Here is a 14,685-nt window from a genome sequence, read left to right on the forward strand (position 1 = left end):
TCTACTCTACATCAGAGAGACCAAGCGCAGACTGGGTGACCGCTTTGCTGAACACCTTTGGTCCGTCTGCAAACAGGACCCAGACCTTCCTGTCGCTTGCCACTTCAATACACCACCCTGCTCTCCTGCCCACATGTCCGTCCTTGGCCTTTTGCAATGTTCTAGCGAACCCCAACGCAAACTGGAGGAACAGCAGCTCATCTTCCGATTGGGCACTTTAAGCCTTCGTGACTGAACATTGAGTTCAACAACTTCAGAGCATAAACTCTCCCCTCCACCTTCACCCCATTTCCATTTATTTTATTTCATTCTGTTCCTATGCCAGCACCACTCTCCCCCCCACCACCCCCCCCGCCCCGCCCCGCCTCCCCGCACCCTCATGATATAACTCTCTGCTGATTCTCTTTGCTCTTAGCTCTGACAGAGGGTCATCTAGATGTGAAATGTTGGCTCTATTCTCTCTCCCCACAGATGTTGTCAGACCTGCTCAGATTTTCCAGCATTTTCTGTTTTTCATAGAATCCCTACCGTGCAGTAGGAGGCCTTTCGGCCCATCAAGTCTGCACTGACCACAATCCCACCCAGGCCCTTTCCCCATAACCCCACATATTTACCCTGCTAATCCCCCTGACACTAAAGGTCAATTTAGCATAGCCAATCAACCTAACCCCAACATCTTTGGAGTGTGGGAGGAAACCGGAGCACCCGGAGGAAACCCACGCAGACACGAGGAAAACGCGCAAACTCCACACAGTCATCCGAGGCTGGAATTGAACCCGGGTCCCTTGTGCTGTGAGGCTTCAGTGCTAACCACAGTACCATCGTGCCACCACTCTCCCCCCGACATGATTCTCTTTGTTCTTAGCTCTGACAAAGGGTCATCTAGACGTGAAACGTTGGCTCTATTCTGTCCCCACAGATGCTGTCAGACTTGCTGAGATTTTTGTTTCAGATTCCAGCGTCTGCAGTATTTTGCTTTTATATTAATGAGTTTGAGTTACTTGATTGCCTCTTACTTAAGTTTAATTGCCTAAGTTACTTAGCTTAATGTGTTATATTAATGCTGTTTGACCATGATGCAGAGAGGCTAATTTTCCAGACACGGTCAGTCTACAGTTAAAGTTGTTTTGTTCCTCACTGCATCCTTACGATGTTAAAATCAGGCTCAGTGACTCATTCTCACTAATTCTTTCAAAACAGTGGGACAGTGGGGTGAACTTTACTGTCCTGTCCACCACGGGGATCGGAGCGGGTGAGGGATGGAACCATGGAAAGGCCCATTGAGCTCAGGCCGGATTTTCCGGTTTCGGGGCGAACGCAGCTGGAAATCCCACCCAGCGTCTTTTATTGTTTTTGTTTTACTTCCATTACATTCATCGTGAACAGCTCCGAGGTTCTCTCCCATTGGCAAGGCTAATGGCTAATGGCCAATCCAAGATAACTATTATGCTTTTTGTTTGAGGAACATGCTGGGCCTGAACTCTTGTGATGACCAATGGTAGGTACACCAGGGTGTTTACTTCATACCAGTTTACTTACACTGTTTACAATTTGTACAGGATGGGTTACCCAGAAGACACATCTCCCCTGAGAGCTGCCTAGCTGCTGTACAGAGTGTCGAGCCCATGACTGGTTAATGTCAGTGACAAATCATCATCTGCATAATAGATTAGTACATCCATTCTGATAACCCTTTATGCTACACCTTTAACCACCTAATATCCACCTAATAGACGCAGAGAGGATGTTTTCTCCTCATAGAATCCCTATAGTGCAGAAGGAGGCCACTCGGCCCATCGAACCTGCACTGACAACAATCCCACCTATCCCTGTAACCCCACATATTTATACTGCTATTCCCCCTGACACTAAGGAGCAATTTAACATGGCCCATTAACCTAACCGGCACGTCCTTATAGTGTAGGAAGAAACCGGAGCACCCGGGGGAAACCCACGCAGACACAGGGAGAACGTACAAACTCCACGCAGACAGTCACTCAAGGCTGGAATCGAATCTGGGTCCCTGGAGCCGTGACGCAGCAGTGCTAATAACATCAAGCAGGACACATCAATGGAAAGCAAAACTCATAAACAGACTTCTTTCAATTCAATGGAGACCTCGTTATATAAATATCCCACAGGAACTGAATCCTCCAAATCCAGTTTGTGTTTTACCCTTTAAAGTTCAGGACAACTGATCTCTCTCATCCAGCACCCTGTCTTAGCTTAAACTATGAGATCAAAGGATTTTATATTCAGTCGTTTGGATGATATCAACAAAGCGGAACCTTTTACACAGCCTCTGGCCTTGCCCTTCACTCTCGTTAACCCCCAGAACAATTATTGGTCTCTTTCACCAGGACGTTATGTCTCTAACTCAATCAGGACTTGTCTTGAGGCAAATCAGAGTGGATAAATCCCCAGGACCGGACAGGGTATTCCCACGGACCTTGAGGGAAGCTAGTGTTGAACTTGCAGGTGCCCTGGCAGACATATTTAAAATGTCAGTATTCACAGGGGAGGTGCCGGATGATTGGAGGGTGGCTCATGTTGTTCCGTTGTTTAAAAAAGGTTCCAAAAGAAATCCGGGAAATTATCGGCCAGTAAGTTTGACGTCGGTGGTGGGCAAGTTATTGGAAGGTGTGATAAGGGATAGGATCTACAAATATTTGGATAGACAGGGACTTATTAGGGAGAGTCAACATGGCTTTGTGCGTGGTAGGTCATGTTTGACCAATCTATTAGAGTTTTTCGAGGAGGTTACCAGGAAAGTGGATGAAGGGAAGGCGGTGGATGTTGTCTACCTGGATTTCAGCAAGGCCTTTGACAAGGTCCCTCATGGGAGGTTAGTTAGGAAGGTTCAGTCGCTGGGTATACATGGGGAGGTAGTAAATTGGATAAGACACTGGCTCAATGGAAGAAGCCAGAGAGTGGTTGTGGAGGATTGCTTCTCTGAGTGGAGGCCTGTGACTAGTGGTGTGCCGCAGGGATCGGTGTTGGGTCCATTGTTGTTTGTCATCTATATCAATGATCTGGATGATAATGTGGTAAATTGGATCAGCAAGTTTGCTGATGATACAAAGATTGGAGGTGTAGTGGACAGTGAGGAAGGTTTTCAAAGCTTGCAGAGGGATTTGGACCAACTAGAAAAATGGGCTGAAAAATGGCAAATGGAATTTAACGCAGACAAGTGTGAGATATTGCACTTTGGAAGGACAAACCAAAGAAGAACGTACAGGGTAAATGGTAGGACTCTGAAGAGTGCAGTTGAACAGAGGGATCTGGGAATACAGGTACAGAGTTCCCTAAAAGTGACGTCACAGGTGGATAGGGTCGTAAAGAGTGCCTTTGGTACATTGGCCTTTATAAATCGGAGTATCGAGTATAAAAGTTGGAGTGTTATGGTAAGGTTATATAAGGCATTGGTGAGGCCGAATTTGGAGTATTGTGTACAGTTTTGGTCACCTAGTTACAGGAAGGATGTAGATAAGATTGAAAGAGTGCAGAGAAGGTTCACAAGGATGTTGCCGGGACTTGAGAAGCTGAGTTACAGAGAGAGATTGAATAGGTTGGGACTTTATTCCCTGGAGCGTAGAAGATTGAGGGGAGATTTGATAGAGGTGTATAAGATTTTGATGGGTATAGATAGAGTGAATGCAAGCAGGCTTTTTCCGCTGAGGCTAGGGGAGAAAAACACCAGAGGGCATGGGTTAAGGGTGAAAGGAGAAAAGTTTAAAGGGAATATTAGGGGGGGCTTCTTCACGCAGAGAGTGGTGGGAGTGTGGAATGAGCTGCCGGATAAAGTGGTAAATGCGGGGTCACTTTTAACATTTAAGAAAAACTTGGACGGGTTCATGGATGAGAGGGGTGTGGAGGGATATGGTCCAAGTGCAGGTCAGTGGGACTAGGCATAAAATGGTTCGGCACAGACAAGAAGGGCCAAAAGGCCTGTTTCTGAGCTGTAATTTTCTATGGTTCTATGGACACTAAAGGGTTGCACATTCCCCGAACGATACTCACAATATCCTCATCCTTGATCAAGCTGATTGAATACTTGGGGGGCAAATCTAATTACTGATGTGTTGACAATGTCTAGATGTCGAGCAGCAGACAAGGGGAAGGCACACCTTTCTTATTCCCCTCTGTACATGTATTCAAAACTTGTAGCCATCAGGGGTTGGTTGCTCCCTGCATGGTCAACTCTGTGAGTGGTCAAGCATGATGCCATCCCTCATGGCCAGTGTCCATAGGAACTGTTTCAAAATGCCCTTTTACTGTTACAAGATGCCCACAAACCCCACATGGTGGATGAGCACCATAAAGATACTTCAAGCCTACCTGCTCCCCTGACCACAATGAAATCAGAGGAAGTTCCCTCGACGAGCTTCCACCTTGGAACTCACCAAGGCTCCTTTAGCAGTACCTTCCAAACCACAACCACTACCACCCAGAAGGACAAAAGCAGCGGATACCTGAGAACACCATCACCTGGAGATTCCCTTCCAAGCCACTCACCATCCTGACTTGGAAGTATGTCAGCCATTGCTTCACTGTCACTGGGTCAAAATCCTGGAATCCCAGGATCCAGGATTCCAATGCTACAGCACTGTGGGAGCGCTCCGAAAGCTTATGGTATTTGCTACCAAATAAACCTGTTGGACTTTAACCTGGTGTTGTGAGACTTCTTACTGGGTGTACCTACACCTCAGGGTAAAGTCTATTTATTAGTCACAAGTAGGCTTACATTAACACCGCAATGAAGTTACTGTGAAAATCCCTGGGTCACCACACTCCTGATCGGGTACAAAGGAGGGAGAATTTAGCATGGCCAATGCACTTAACCAGCACGTCTTTCGGATTGTGGGAGGAAACCAGAGCACCTGGAGGAAGCCCACGCAGACACGGGGAGAATGTGCAAACTCTACATAGACAGTGACCCAAGCTAGGAATTGAACCTGGGTCCTTGGCGCTGTGAGGCAGCAGTGCTAACCGCTGTGCCACCGTGGGATTGCAGTGGCTCAAGAGGGCAGCTCACCGCCACCTTCTCAGGGCAACAAGGGATGGGCAATAAATGCTGGCCTAGCCAGTGACGCCCGCATCCCATAATTGGATTTTAAAAATCCTTCCTGTGAGTGTCTCCGTGAGGGAGGAATAGGCTTTTTTGTCATTTTATTGTATATATCCTGCCCTAAGAATGCATTTCTGTTTAAGTATTTGCTTCATGGGTGAACAAACTTTAACTATTCTTTCACTTTCTTACTTGCGGTCTGACAAAGATCGAGCTAGCAAACTCAACAGTGGCCAATCCAACCTCAATCCCACCATATCTTTCATAAATTCCCACAGCATAACCGACATAACTGCTGTCACAATTTGCAGCCAAAATTAATCAGTTACATTGTTAATTCAGGTTTTTCAATCCATATTCCAGTATGATGTGGTCACACAACATCTGCTCAACTCCTGAAGGTGATGAAGTCAACATGTTGTTAGACTGTGGGCTACACTGTAAGCGAGCCGGAAGTAGATAAATGAATTGCGATAAGGATGAACTGCAGATGTAAAGGAATATAAATTCACCAGATGATACTGGGCCTGAATGGGTTATGTTATGATGTCAAAACCTGACAATTGCTTTTCTTGCACGAAAGCACAATGTAAAACTGGCCCAGAAACATGATCCCAGATCATATCTTTATGTGAAAGTTCACCGTTAGCTTTCTGTGGAAATTCCTGGCTCCCCAGGATTGTTGATTTAGGACAAGTTGGCCCAAGCTCTCAGAATCATACAATCCCTACAGTGCAGAAGGAGACCACTCGGCCCATCGAGTCTGCACCGACCACAGTCCCACCCAGGCCCTATCCCCGTAGCCCCACGTATTTACCCTGCTAGTCCTCAGACACTAAGGGTCAATTTAGTATGACCAATCCACCTAACCCACACATCTTTCGAGTGTGGGAGGAAACCGGAGCACCCGGAAGAAACCCACGCAGACATGAGGAGAACGTGCAAACCCTACACAGACAGTGACCCGAGGCTGGAATTGAACCTGGGTCCCTGGCACTGTGAGGCAGCAGTGCTAACCACTGTGACACCATGCCGCCCATAATCTCCTTAACTAGTTTCTTTTTGAAGGTCCACCCAGAACAAAGGAAATCAAATGAATTTCATGATTGTATGGATCCATCAAAGACCCCCAGATTTCCAAAGGGTATTCGCTGATCAGAGTAATCTCTTGCCTTCTTTCATACTGTTGTCCTGAACTAATACTGCATGGTGGCACAGTGGTTAGCACTACCGCCTCACAGCTCCAGGGACTTGGATTCGATTTCCAGCTTGGGTTATTGTCTGTGTAGAGTTTGCACATTCTCCCCGTGTCTGCGTGGGTTTCCTCCGGGTGCTCCAGTTTCCTCCCACAGTCCAAAGATATGTGGGTTAGGTTGGTTGGCCATGCTAAATTGACCCTTAGTGTCCCGGGATGTGTGGGTTAGAGGGATTAGTGGGGTAAATGTGTGGGGTTACGGGGATAGGGCCTGGGTGGGATTGTTGTGGGTGCAGACTTGATGGGCCGAATGGCCTCCTGCACTGTAGGGCTTTTATGAGTCATAAGAACATAAGAACATAAGAAATAGGAGCAGGAGTAGGCCATCTAGCCCCTCGAGCCTGCCCCGCCATTCAATAAGATCATGGCTGATCTGACGTGGATCAGTACCACTTACCCGCCTGATCCCCATAACCCTTAATTCCCTTACCGATCAGGAATCCATCCATCCGCGCTTTAAACATATTCAGCGAGGTAGCCTCCACCACCTCAGTGGGCAGAGAATTCCAGAGATTCACCACCCTCTGGGAGAAGAAGTTCCTCCTCAACTCTGTCTTAAACCGACCCCCCTTTATTTTGAGGCTGTGTCCTCTAGTTTTAACTTCCTTACTAAGTGGAAAGAATCTCTCCGCCTCCACCCTATCCAGCCCCCGCATTATCTTATAAGTCTCCATAAGATCCCCCCTCATCCTTCTAAACTCCAACGAGTACAAACCCAATCTCCTCAGCCTCTCCTCATAATCCAAACCCCTCATCTCCGGTATCAACCTGGTGAACCTTCTCTGCACTCCCTCCAATGCCAATATATCCTTCCTCATATAAGGGGACCAATACTGCACACAGTATTCCAGCTGCGGCCTCACCAATGCCCTGTACAGGTGCATCAAGACATCCCTGCTTTTATATTCTATCCCCCTCGCAATATAGGCCAACATCCCATTTGCCTTCTTGATCACCTGTTGTACCTGCAGACTGGGCTTTTGCGTCTCATGCACAAGGACCCCCAGGTCCCTTTGCACGGTAGCATGTTTTAATTTGTTTCCATTGAGATAGTAATCCCATTTGTTATTATTTCCTCCAAAGTATATAACCTCGCATTTATCAACGTTATACTCCATTTGCCATATCCTCGCCCACTCACTCAGCCTGTCCAAATCTCTCTGCAGATCTTCTCCGTCCTCCACACGATTCACTTTTCCACTTATCTTTGTGTCGTCTGCAAACTTCGTTACCCTACACTCCGTCCCCTCCTCCAGATCATCTATATAAATGGTAAATAGTTGCGGCCCGAGTACCGATCCCTGCGGCACGCCACTAGTTACCTTCCTCCAACCGGAAAAACACCCATTTATTCCGACTCTTTGCTTCCTGTCGGATAGCCAGTCCCCAATCCACTTTAACACACTACCCCCAACTCCGTGTGCCCTAATCTTCTTCAGCAGCCTTTTATGGGGCACCTTATCAAACGCCTTTTGGAAATCCAAAAACACCGCATCCACCGGTTCTCCTCCATCAACCGCCCTAGTCACATCTTCATAAAAATCCAACATGTTCGTCAAGCACGACTTTCCCCTCATGAATCCATGCTGCGTCTGATTGATCGAACCATTTCTATCCAGATGCCCTGCTATCTCCTCTTTAATAATGGATTCCAGCATTTTCCCTACTACAGACGTTAAGCTGAGTCGTTGCCATCCAGCTGTTTTCACCTGGTTTCTTTCTTATCTATCTACTTGTAGCCAGAGGATCACTCGCGATGCCTTCTCTTCCTGCTCTTCCCTGTGTCCCCAAGGGCTGATCATTGTCCCCCTCTTACTTCACATCTGCCCCTCGCCAACATCATCCAATGGCACAGTGGATACTGATGATACCCAGCTCTACCTCCCCCTGCCCCCCCTCACACCCCACCCCTCCACCACCGCCACTCTCATCTCCTCCACTGTGGCTGAATGATCTGACTGCATATCTGATATTCAATACTGGTTCAGCAGAAATTTAAAGTAAAGTTTATTTATTAATGTCACAAGAAGGTTTACATTAACGCTGCAATGAAGTTACTGTGAAAATCCCCCAGTCGCCACACTCCGGCGCCTGTTCGGGTACAGTGAGGGAGAATTTAGCATGGCCAATGCACCAAACCAGCCTGTCTTTTGGATTGTGGGAAGAAACCAGAGCACCCGGAGGAAACCCACGCAGACACGGGGAGAATGTGCAGACTCCACACAGTCGGTGACCCAAGCCAGGAATCGAAGCCGGGTCCCTGGCGCTGTGAGGCAGCAGTGCTAACCACTGTGCCACCGTGCTGCCCAAATTTCCTCGTTAAACATCGGTAAAGTCTGAAGCCACGATCTTCATGCCCCGGTCCAGGCAAGCACCTGAGATTAAGCTAATTCAGGCTATCGTGATCGTGATGAATGGCGGAGCAGGCTCGAAGGGCCAGATGGCCTCCTCCTGCTCCTGTCTTCTATGTTTCTTTGATAATCAGTCTGCAAATCTTTTGGTGACACATTTGATCCTGAGATAAGCTTCCGAACTCATTCACCTTGTCACTCAGATTGCCTACTTTCACCTCCATCACCGGTGGCACGGTGGCACGGTGGTTAGCACTGCTGCCTCATCGCGCCAGGGACCCGGGTTCAATTCCAGCCTCGGGTCACTATCTGTGTGGAGTTTGCACATTCTCCCCGTGTCTGCGTGGGTTTCCTCCGGGTGCTCCGATTTCCCCCCCCAGTCCAAAGATGTGTGGGTTAGGTTGATTGGCCATGCTAAATTGCCCCTTAGCGTCAGGGGGATTAGCAGTAAATACTGGGATGGGATCTGGGTGGGATTGTTGTTGGTGCAGACTCAATGGGCCGAATGGCCTCCTTTTGGACTGTGGGGATTCGATGATCTACGATTCATAGTCACTTTGCCTGGCCTCACATCATTTGCTGCACAAACCCTCATTCTTTCCTTTGTTACCTTCAGGCTCGACTATAACACACTCCTGGTGGTTGTGACACATTAGACCCGCCATAGACTTGAGGCCATCCTAATCACTGCTGTCCATGTCTTAACTCGCAGCAAGCCTCTTACTCCCCCTATTGGAGGATTTTCAAAGTAACTTCATTGCAGTTCTAATGCAAGCCTACTTGTGACGAATAGATAAACTTTAAAACTTTAAATAAACTTTTTACTCCTATCACCCCTGTGGTCACTGACTTGCACAGGTCAATAAATATCTTCATAGAATCCCTACAGTACAGAAGGAGGCCATTCGGCCCATCGAGTCAGCACTGACCACAATCCCACCCAGGTCCTATCCCCATAACCCCATGTATTTACACTGCTGATCCCCCTGATTCTAAGGGTCAATTTAGCATGGCCAATCCACCTAACCAGCACATCTTTGGACTGTGGGAGGAAACCGGAGCACCCGGAGGAAACGCACGCAGACACGGGGAGAATGTGCAGACTCCACACTGACAGTGACCCAAGGCTGGAATTGAATCCGGGCAGTGTGAGGCAGCAATGCTAACCAGCATGCCACCGTGCCACCCATCTTGATGTTAAAATTGCCATCCTTGTTTACAAATCCCTCTTTGACCTTGCCCCTCCCTATCTCGGTAATCTCCTCTAGTTTGACAACCCGTTGAGTTATCTGCACCCCTCTATATCTAATCCCCAGTTTGAACAGCGCCTTCTTTGGTGGCCAGGTTTTCAGTTGCTTCGGCCACAAGCTCTGGAACATTCTCCCTACAATTTCCAGTCTCATTGTCTTGCTTTTTTACTTCGAGACGCCCCTTTCATAGCTAACTCTGAGGCCAAACTTTTGCTCCTCTGACCTTTGTCATAGAATCCTACAGTGCAGAAGCAGGCCATTCGTCCCATCAAGTCTACAGCAATCACAATCCCACCCAGGCCCTATCCCCACAACCCCATGCATTACCCTAGCCAGTCCCCCGACACTAAGGGGCAATTTAGCATGGCCAATCCACCGAACCCACATACCTTTGGACTGTGGGAGGAAACTGGAGCACCCGGAGGAAACCCATGCAGACACAGGGAGAATATGCAAACTCCACACAGACAGTGACTCAAGCCAGGAATTGAACCCAGGTCCTTGGCACTGTGAGACAGCAGTGCTGACCACTATGCCACCGTGCCACCCAACAACAGTGCCCAATGTGGGGCTCGAACGCATGACCCTGAGATTAAGAATCTCATTCTCTACCGCCTGAGCTAGCTGGGTATACTTAGTTTTATAATGCTCCTTTGAGGCATCTTGGAACATTTTATTACATTTGGAAATAAGAGTTGTTACTGTTAAGCAAAATCCCAGCATCTATATGGACAAAGGCCAAGGATGCTCCAGGACAATGCCAATAGTATTGTTGTAACAAGCTTTAAAATATTGAAGTAGAGGTCTTGTGGTGCAGTGGATATTGTCCCTGCCTCTGAGCCTGAAGCACTGGGTTCGAGGCCCACCCAGGACTCATAGAATCATAGAATCCTTACAGTGCATCCCCATAACCCCACGCATTTACCTTGCCTATCTCCCTAACCTACACATCTTGGGATAATAAGGGTTAATTTAGCATGTCCAATCGACCTAAACTGTACATCTATGGATTGTGGGAGGAAACTGGAGCACCCGGAGGAAACCCACGCAGGCGAATGTGCAAACTCCACACAGAGAGTCAGTCAAGGCTGGAATTGAACCCAGGTCCCTGGCGCTGTGAGGCAGCAGTGCTAACCACCGTGCCACCGTGCCGCTCTACTTGCTGACCAAGGAAGGTGTGTTCGTAACACGGTCAAACAGGTCGAGTGTCAAAATCCTTTCAAACAACCAATTGTTTGAGCCTCTCAGTTGCTGTAGAATAAAGGAGACATGAGTTCTGCTTCTTCATAAAATACCTTTATTTCTTTGTTCCAACTCCACACACAATTCCCCACCAACAAATAGTGCCACGTTTATATATCAATGACTTCTGTTGAGTAATTGACATCAAATCAGGACTTAATTGGAAGGTCTGTTAACCCATTTCTAACACCAATGACCAGTGGTAAAAGTAGGAGGGATTCTTGGTCAGCTATGCTTGATGTGGAGTGGCGCCCTTCAAGCTATAAGCCCCGAGTGACAGATTGGCGACCTGTTCCAGGAACAAACTCGCTGTGGGAACAGATGAAAATCTGCCTGGCGCACCACTGGGTGTGGGAAAGAAAGAAGAAAATATTGATGTTATCTTCACATCAATTTTCAGGCGCATTGGGTGGAATTCAACTCTGGTGCAAGGTCCTGCTGACGGGTTTAACAGCGGGCAGGGAGTGGAGAGTTCAACAGGAGTCCAAAAATTGGTTTTATGCCAGCGTGGATTTCCCACTGGATCGTTCACTGGTTCCCACCATGGCCAATCGGGAAACCCACTGCCAGCTGGCATGAATCTGATTTGCATTTCATGAATGGATTCAGATGAAGACCTGATCAGAAACTTTCACCCACTCCCAATTCCCCACCAGCACGAAAACACCCCGGTCCAGAACATGTCTGGAACCATGTGGTGTGCAGAAGTCGGGCATCACCTGAACAATGTCTGGGTTGTCTCCAGAGTTCAGCTAGCTTGGAATGCCACAGTGGATGTGGGAACATGTGCAGGTGGATCTTCCAGATTCAGTGTCCATCTTCCAGCCTCAGAATGTTTTTTTTATATTCATTCGTGGGACATGGGCGTTGCTGGTTGGGCCAGCATTTATTGTCCATCTCTGAGGGCAATTAAGAGTCAGCCATATTACTGTGGGTCTGCAGTGGGCGAGACGGGAGAATTTCAGCCATGTCTCTGTTACTGTGTATCACCTAGACTTTATCAAGTGCAGTAGTTGAGGCCAAAATTAGGGGCCATAGTTTGAGGAAAAGGGGTAAACTTTTAAGGACTGAGGTGAGGAGAACTTTGTTCACTGAGAGAGTGGTGAATGTGTGGAATTCACTACCACAGAAAGTAGCTGAGGCCAAAACATCCTGTGCTTTCAAGAAGAAATTAGATATAGCCGTCGGGGCTAAAGAGATTAAGGGATATGGAAGGAAGGGAGGGGAATCAGGATATTGTATTCGATGATCAGCCATGATCAAAATGAATGGCTGAGCAGGCTCAAAGGGCCGAATGGCCTCCTCCTGCTTCTTGCCTTTATGTTTCTATGTTTTTAAATTTAACCTGTTTGCCGTTCTGTCGGTCCCATGGCAAGCAAGGAGAGCGTAATTAATACAAGACGCTGTGGATAAATGTTTAATTTTTGTCATAGCCCTTGCCATCGACAGTTCTTCCTCTCACAGGGCCTTTTAAACTCAATTGCCGTGGCATCTAAACGCTGCACTTCCCTGCAAACTGGATTGTACCTTGCACTGTGGGCTTTGTCCTTCCACTTGAGATACTTAATTAGAACATTACACAGAAATTGTAGTGACTGCACTCACCAAGACTGACAGCACTGACTGATGCCATCTCCGCTGAAATGGGAACTATTCCTGGAGGAAAGCACGGAAGTGTAGTTAGCAAGAGCTCGTTCCTAAATGTCGACATAACTGGTATGTTTAAGGTGATGGTTGGTTAAATAATGAAGAGAATTGGAACGTTTTGTGGGTTATTATAATGTCATGGAAACGCTTTGGCCGGAATTCTACCGCCCTGCCCACCACGGAATCGGAGCGGGTGAGGACGGACAATGGAAATGCCCATTGACCTCAGGCAGGATTTTTATGGTTTTGGGATGAGCAAGGCTATAAAATCCCGCCCTTTATGTCATTTTGTGTTGTTGTCAGCAACTGAAACATAGAAATATAGAAGCTAGAAGCAGGAGTAGGCCATTCAGCCCTACGAGCCTGCTCCGCCATTCGTTGTGATCATGGTTGATTGTCAAATTCAATATCCTGATCCCCTTTTCTCCCCATATCCCATGATCCCTTCAGCCCCAAGAGCTATATCTAATTTCTTCTTGAAATCTCACAACGTTTTGGCCTCAGCTACTTTCTGAATTCCACACATTCACCACTCTCTGAGTGAAGAAATTTCTCCTCACCTCAGTTCTAAAAAGTTTACCCCTGTGGTGAACCATCGTTGGTTCCCACTGTGGGATTGTTCTAATGTTGTTGTTGGGCTAGGGTGGGATTGATACACCTGTGGTTGTTACTATTGTGGTACATCCCAGTCGGGCTCCACCTCCTGGGAGAGGTATAAGACCCCCTGCTCGGGCGGGACCTCTTCAGTCTGGGATAGTGTGTTAAAGTTCTGTTAGTTCCATTGTTAGTTAATAAAAGCCTTCTTTTACCGAAGCTTTGTGCCTCGTGTCCAATTGATGCGCATCAACCCCTTATCCTCAAACTATGAACCCGAGTTCTGGACTCTCCCACCATCAGGAATATCCTTTCTGAATCCACTCTGTCCAATTCTGTTGGAATTTCATAAGTTTCTCTGAGATCCCCTCTCACTCTTTTGAACTCCAATTAATATAATCCTAACCGAGTTTGTCTCTCCTCATAGGACAGACCTGAAGAGAGTGAGGCACTCAGGTTTATTTGATAAGACCTGCTTTGGTCCAATTTGTATCCTGGTGACATTCTGAAATCGTCCTATCCTGTACATTAACCATCAGGACATCATTAATAGGAAGTAATCCTATCATCTCAATTTGTGAACCTTGTTACAGTTGTATTTATTTTCTTTGATTAAAAGGCAAAATAATTAACTTTACCCAATAAGTTAAGGTATGTTATAGCAGGGGGGGGGGGGGGGGGGGGGGGGGATCTTAAGGAAAGGTAAATACTGGTACTTCATGATGATACACTTGGGGAGTGGCTTGAGAATTGAATCTTTCAGACGATCCTACCAGCCCCCGGATGGTTTGAATTCACAACTCAAAAGAGGTGAATTTTCAACTGTTGGGCATTGGACTCTCTCCTGAAAAGCGTGCCGAATAAGTACGTGAATCAAAATAGCCGGGATCTTTATACCAGTTCATTCTCAATTTGTAATGCTGCTGCTAATTATAGCCAGGAGGCAGCCATTTTGAAATTGATATTTAAAAGGACCCATAGCCACTTTTGGGAAGAAGCTGGAAAATTTTGGGAGATATGGTCTGTGGTTATAGTGTTTCGTTTTTTCGTTGCTATGTTGCTGATATGAAAATGCTTGTTGTGTAGGACAAATAGGCAATACATAACTCCTCAGAGGCCGGTCTCCCTGCACCAGATTCCCTTTATTTACAAACTCTACGACTTTACAAAGCTACGACTCTCACCAACTTTTACAGATGCACCATAGAAAGCATCCTTTCTGGTTGTACCACTGCTTGGCATGGCTCCTGCCCTGCCCAAGACCGCAAGAAACTACAA

Source organism: Mustelus asterias, chromosome 18 (assembly GCF_964213995.1).
Source record: "Mustelus asterias chromosome 18, sMusAst1.hap1.1, whole genome shotgun sequence".
Lineage (NCBI taxonomy): Eukaryota > Metazoa > Chordata > Chondrichthyes > Carcharhiniformes > Triakidae > Mustelus > Mustelus asterias.